The following is a 7,139-nucleotide window of genomic DNA, read 5'->3' on the forward strand; positions in this document are numbered from 1 at the left end:
TTAATTTACACACTGGTCAAGTTGGGGAGAAGAATTATGACCAATGGAATGAACTATGAGAAAGAAGAAGCAGAACCAAAAAAAAAACCAACAACCCAAAAACAAGGTTGTTTCTTTTTAAAGAGAAAGGCCTAGCTCATTTGTCCTGAAGCCCATTTGTGATGGGGTCACTGTACTGTATACAAAGCTGGGACTTCCCAGTGCCAACTAAAGAAGTCCACACTTACTATTCTGGCATTCCAGGCTCCTCACAGGCCCATCGCCCACTGCTCAGCCTCTCCTAGGCCCCAGGCCAGCCAGGCCAGATGCTCCCCCTCCCTAGCTGTGTTGGTAAGCAAAATGGGCTCTTAGCACTCAGTTCAACCAAGTGCCCTTGAAGAGTTTGGCTTTTGTTTCCTTTGATTAATTTAGTGTATTTCATTGAGTCTTACTAAGTGCTAAGCCCCAGGCCCTAACCCCTGTTAGGTGCTAAACCTATGTGGGTGTGAATCTCCCAGGGTCCTAAGGGGAGGTGCTAACTCCAAAGCCAATCACAGCAGCCTAAGTTCTGGTCATTCAAATGATGTTTGATGACTCTGAAACGGTATAAGAGGAGAAGACAGAGCTGTTTTTCTCAGGGCTCTCCCTCTTGGTGGGACCCTGATGTGGAGACTCTGGGCAGCTGTAGCTAAGAGCCCTCCAGCTCATAAACCCGGGTGCTGGGACTTTGTGAAACTCTGGTAACTATGTATTGGGATTTGAATCAGACCAGGTCTGTCTGTTGATGTTTGTACTTTGGTTGTATTTTGCTCTGAAGTTCAGGGTGCTGGTTTTTTCCCCTGAACTAAGTGAATGGTATTTGTATGCTGAATTAAAGTAAACTTGTCAACCCCTTAATGTTGCTTTCCTTAGTAAAGCAGATCAAAAGAACCTGGGCTTTTGTAGAGTACTGGCAGCGTGCTTGTTGTTGGGCTTGTGTTGGTCTTTCACCCCCACAACAGCTGCTAGCCGGATTGTTGAAACACTAGCCTCCAGGCCTCTGCTCACCCCAGTACCTAGGCCTGGGATGCCCTCTTTCCCCACCATGGTCAGCTCAGACATGCCAGACTTCTTTCTCCATCTGCCCTCCCAGGAGTGATTCCTCCTGTCCAAGACCCTCAGAGTGGGCTGTTGGACCTCTCCAATGCATTCCCTCCATTGGTCTGTGTCAGAATCATTTGTGGCCAAGGTTTCTGTCCCTTCCCGGGCTGCCCATCCACCATGGTGTCTTTTCTCTGAAACTGGCTTTGAAAGGACTTGAGCAGCTTTCCCAAGAGCAACCACTGCAGTAATTACAAGTATGGTATTCTTTTAGTCCCTGGATGAGAACTCATACTACATCCTAATTAAAGAATCCGATGGAAGAGTCTCCACAGTCCCAGAGTCAAGAAGCCTGAGCCTTGAAGTGGTGAGCGATGTCCCCTCAGTCCACCCTTGCCCTGGTGCTTGTTAAACCTGAAAATTTGGTTGAAGGAAACAACAGAGCTAGGTGATAGAAAAATCCATGTTGTTTATTATTTTTCCTTAAAGCATAGCTACGCTAGCTTACTTGTAGGTACAAGGAGTCAGAGCATAGGCTCTGGCTGTCTGAACAAAGGAATGAGAAAACTTGCTATTTCAGCAGACTTAGCAAGCCTGTATTACCTCACATTTATGGCCCCCATGTATGTTTAACCATGATACAAGAAGAGGATTTTCCTTAATGGAAAGAATGTTGACAAAGGTCAGTTAATATTAAGTGAGGTAGTCTCTCTTGGGTTTAGGGTCTCATCCTTTAATGATCTGGCCTTGCTGACAGAGGTAAGGGTATTTCCTGAGCAAACTTTTAGAGAGAACGAAGAAGCCCAGGTCCTGGATCTTCATCCAGTTACTCATTAATTCAGGCTCTGGGTCTGGTTGAAATTAGAAATGACATAAAATAGTATAATATTTTTCACATTTCCTCCTTTTGGTCAAAGGTAAGCTGAAAGCTTCACCTGAAGACCAATTAAGGTATGGCTAAAAATCCTTATCTAGGTGGATTCAGGTTTTTTTCCTTTCTGTGGTTGGACATCCCCAGAGATGGACAGTAATTGTAAACTAATTATAAACAAGCAGAGGTAGTAAGTTGCAAGGGGTATCAGTAGGGAGCATAATGGGGAAACTAGAGCACCTAAGTAAAATAAGCTAAAGACACCAAAGGTACAGGTAAATAGTCTTGGGAATTCAAGAGACTCAGAAAGGGAGCCGTCCTTCGTACAGGTTCTGGTCCAGAGTCTCGGGAGGGGCTGCTTGCGTCTGATGCTGTCCCCTTCAGGCTCTTTGAAACCAGAGGGCAAGGTGTCCTATGGGCTCAGATATCCACTTGGGATCAGGGGCAGATGTGACAGAAGGATCAAGGAGTCCATATCCACAAGTTGGCAGCTGTAGAAGTGGTCAGATCTGACAGGAGCTCACAGAACATATATGATTTGATAATTGGGAGAAAAACAGCACAACATAGGTCCCAGCCACGCAGGGCTAAGTTCAAACAAATACAATAAATGGTTCAGTATCCGAGCCACACAGGGCTGAGTCCAAACAATTACAATAATGTTTTTCTCACAATTCACAAAACTGCACAATTACATTGAGTCAGGTACAGACCAATTACTTAGATGATTCACAATAGAGGGGGAAATTTACGTGTCACATGTTTTACATTTACACATTAGATAACCAACAAAACTTAAGCATGAGTCATACAAAGTAATGCAATCATTATTAACAATGTTGACTAATATTAAATTCCTTGTAAACCAGTAGCACAGTACATATATCATCATAAACTTTTAGTCATGCCATGTCTCTTTGATGGCATTTACAAAATAATTCACAAACCATTCTTAACAAAACTTACAATGTTTCTGATTTAATTCCAGCAATTAATTGCACAATTTTTATGCAAAGTAGCTTTAAATCCCAGTTACATATTTCCAATGTCCATTTAAAGCAACAAAACTTTTTTTCAGATGCCTGATTGTAGTTATCTGGTTCCTAGATAGTAAAAGAGAGTTCTGCTTCTCTGGTTCAGATCTAGAAATCCTCAGACAGTTCTACTTAATATAACTTAGTACAATCACTTAAATTTGGCTCTCCTTTTTTTGAAACCTCAGAGTATTTCAGTTTATATATCATCTACTGTTTCTAACCTTACCTAAATTTTGTACCTGGTATAAGAATCCTTTAAAATATAAAGGTCCATCCATAAATTGAACTCATCTTCCTTTTAAAATCATCAGACAGATACTTTAATAAAGGAGATATAATTTCACTTGTACTATCTCATACAATTGTCTTGTACAAAAATCCACATTTAAGATCTTACTACCAAAACACACTAATTAACTTGAATTTCCATGACTGATAAATTTTGGAGCCAATCATACACATCTGTATATAATTCTTAGAGGAATCAATTTGGTCCTATTGCCTTTTCCTCTCAAAATTTGCTATCCTATTTAATTAGACATTTATCACATTACATCTTTGCCTTATTACTTTGTCTAATCATTTCCTCCTTTTGGAGGATGTTATCTCTATATCCTTCTGATCTTTATTTGGTCATGAACATAGGTTAAAATTGTAAGCTATTCATTCCTGTATCCTATTATAAGAACTCAGAGATATTCCAATATCCATCTATTACCTAATAGATTTAGCATTGTGCTTACAAAACTTCCTGATAATATAAATTTGCTATGAAAGGAAAGAGGGACTATGTCATATATCTTAACAGAAGGAAAGAACTTCCTTAGCTCTGTTTGATTCCAGGCACGAGTCATATCTGATAGCCAATCTTATAGTCACCAGGTGCTGAAAGCAGGGCTTAGGAGTAACCAGGTGGGGACTTTCCTTTTCAGAAAGGAAATAGCAGAATTGGGAAATAGAGTCAGGAAGATCCTACCTAGGTTGTGTCCAAGGTCGTCTTCAAGACTTTCTCCCAGGCATAGACATCCACCTTTAAGAATTCTCAGTCTGTAATGCCTGCCATTCCACTACTGGCTTCACGTGACCTATACCTGTAATCAGAGCTTAAAACAATATTAAATTGTAGTCCCATAAAATCTTAAATAGCAAATAAATATCCTTTAGATAGGACTGTCCCAAATTTCATTGAGCTAATAATTATCAAATCAAGCTACGTATATAACCTTCTTTCCTAAAAGTATCCCTCCACTTCCCCTACCCACGTAGCCACCACTTATATCACCTAGGTGGCACCACATGCATAGAGCATCAGGCCTGGAGTCAGGAAGACTCATCTTCCTGAGTTCAAATCTGGCCTCAGACACTTACTAGCTGTGTGACCTTGGGCGAGTCACTTCACCCTGTTTGCCTCAGTTTCCTCATCTATAAAATGATGAAAATGGAGAAGGAAATGGCAAATCAGTCCAACATCTTTGCGAAGAAAACCCCGAATCAGGTGAAGAAGGGTCAGACATGAGTGAAAAAATGACTGAACAGCAAGGGCAACACAGAACGAAAAGAGGAAAGAAAGCAGCTGAGGACAAGCAGGCGTGCTGGGAAGCTTTCCTGGTCTGACAGTGGCCAGCGCTCCCCCTCCCAGGGCACCTTCTGCCTGCACTCGGTTTCCCTGGCTGACATCATGTTTTCTTGGCTCCGCTTCCTTCACCCTGCATCAGTTCACAGAAGTTTTCCTATGTTTCTCTGAATTCCGGGCAGTTCCCAGTCATATTCCATCACATTCTTGTACCTCAATTCTCCAGTCATTCTCCCATCAGCAGGCACCTACTTCTCCTCTCCCTCCCCCAATTCTTGGCTATCACAAAAAGTGCTAATATAAATGTTTTTGTGCTAATGGGAACTTTTTTCCTTTCAAGGCAACTGAGTGTTGCGGTGGGTAGCTGGACCTGAAGTCAGGAAGACCTGAGTTCAAATCCAGCCTCAGACACTTACTAGCTGTGTGACCCTGGGAAAATCACTTAAACTCTGTCTGCCTCAGTTTCTTCAACTGAAAAATGGGGTATCTTCCAGGGTTGTTGTGAGGATCAAATGAGACATTTGTGATGTGTTCAGCACACAGTAGGTGCTTAGTAAATGCTTATTTCCTTCCTTCTTTCTGAACTTTACCTCCTTGGCATTCGTGCTCAGCAGTGACATCTCTGGGTCAAAGGGCATGGACTTTTTGATGGCTTTTTTAAAGCAAAGTTTCAAAGTGCTTTTATTATTAGCAGATATTGTTCAGAGGGAAGACTGGTTGTCTAACAGAGTTGCTAGCCCTCTTTGGTACTGGCTCATTCCTCCAGATGGGTAAAGGACAGAATCAATTCTTTCCAGACTAAAAGCAATCTCATGAGATAAAGAACACTTTCCAGTATTGGTGTACATGTCTACCTCAGCCTTCACCCAGAGGCAGCTGTTTTTCTTAGGTGCCCATGCTCTAAGCCACACCTAGCCCTGGATACCATAAATGACTTCTTGGAGTTTCATCTCAGAGCCCCATACAGTGGGAAGAAATCAGAGGGAGAGAGAGAGAGGGAGACAGAGACAGAGAGAGAGAGACAGAGGAGAGACACACACACAGAGAGAGGGAGAGACAGAAAGAGAAACAGGAGAGAGGGAGACAGAGAGAGACAGAGGAGACAGAGAGAGAGACAGAAAGACAGAGAGAGACTGAGGAGGGACAGAGACAGAGACAGAGAGGCAGACAGAGAGAGAGAGAGAGAGACAGAGGAGAGAGAGAGAGACAGAGAGAGAGAGAGAGAGAGAGAGAGAGAGAGAGAGAGAGAGAGAGAGAGAGAGAGAATGAGAATCCTTTGGTCTTCTTTCTTCTTTTAGTTCTCTGGATCCCCTTAGTCACGCACATCCTCCGTTACCCTGCTTGTATGCGATGAATATAGAGACACGCATCACAAAGCACTTAGGATTGACCATCATTTTGGTTTTTTTAATGAAAAGCAAAAAACCAGAAAATGGAAACAACTCAAAGAAATAGAGAAACATTCTGTAGTAGTGTTTGCCAGCACTAAGTCTGGGGAAGGAGTCAAAGCATTACTATGCTTGCGTTGCATAGAAGTGACCTGTTTTCTATCTGCACAGTGCTATGGACACATAGCTAGTGCGTACAAAAGTCTTGTTAACTGACTGGTCCCCCAGGAATGGCCATAGAACTCTCCGATTTAGAGAGCAGGAGCTTAGCTGCCAGGGCAAATCTCTCATCTTAGAACTAACTTTGCATAACATGGGCAGGGGTTTTCTTCCCTCCTATCACCATCCAGCTGGGCTGCTCAGAGCTGCTCCTTTCCTTTCTGCTCTCTCCCTTGCCTCCTGCAACCTTGTTCAAAAGGCTCCACGTGTTGAAATTCTAAATTCTTCTTCTCAGTTCAGTGTGCGTGATGGTCTTGGTCTCTCCCAGGGCAGAAGAGAACAGTATCTCTTCTGTTGGGCTTACAGTTCCCAGAATTCGTAGGTTGGCTCTGGATGCCTTCTTTTCTGCCTGCGAAGGACTTGGTTTCCCTCAGAGTCCTCTGCCGATCCTTCCTGCGTCTTGGGCACTTGGGTTACACTTTCCAGAATGGTTGGACCTTATTACTATTGCTATGTGTATCTTCCTGAACCCCCTCTGGCCTCACTCTCATCCTAGCCAGCTTGCTAAGTGTGAAGTAAAAGCTCAGAGTTTTGTGATGGGCATTTCTCCTATGAGTGAGTCAGAGTAAACTTATACGTGGCTGTTGATCATCTGCCGTTCTTTTAAGAGCTGTTGTTCATGCCCTTTACTTACCCATTGGGGAACGCTCTGGGTTTTACATATTTATGGTAACTTCCTGAATCCCTTGGATATCAGCCCCTTACCAGAGATGTTTGATGTGATGATTTTTCACTTTCAAAGTTTTCTTTCTTAAATGCGCTGAGTTTGTGCATGTGAAAGCTTTTCAACTTTAGGCAGTGAACAAAGGCCACTAACGGAGATGCTGAACGCCTTAAGCCCTTAAGCGTTCTTTTTAAAGGGAATACCCCTGAGAGGAGAAATCAACCCTGATTGAGGGACATTTAATGAGGAAGTAGGTGAGGAGTCTTCAGCTCCTGCTGAGAAGTGAGGCTTGATCATAAGCCTCAGCTGCCTCCAGCACCCTGGACAG

The sequence above is a fragment of the Trichosurus vulpecula genome, chromosome 6 (assembly GCF_011100635.1).
Source record: "Trichosurus vulpecula isolate mTriVul1 chromosome 6, mTriVul1.pri, whole genome shotgun sequence".
NCBI classification, from domain to species: Eukaryota; Metazoa; Chordata; class Mammalia; order Diprotodontia; family Phalangeridae; genus Trichosurus; species Trichosurus vulpecula.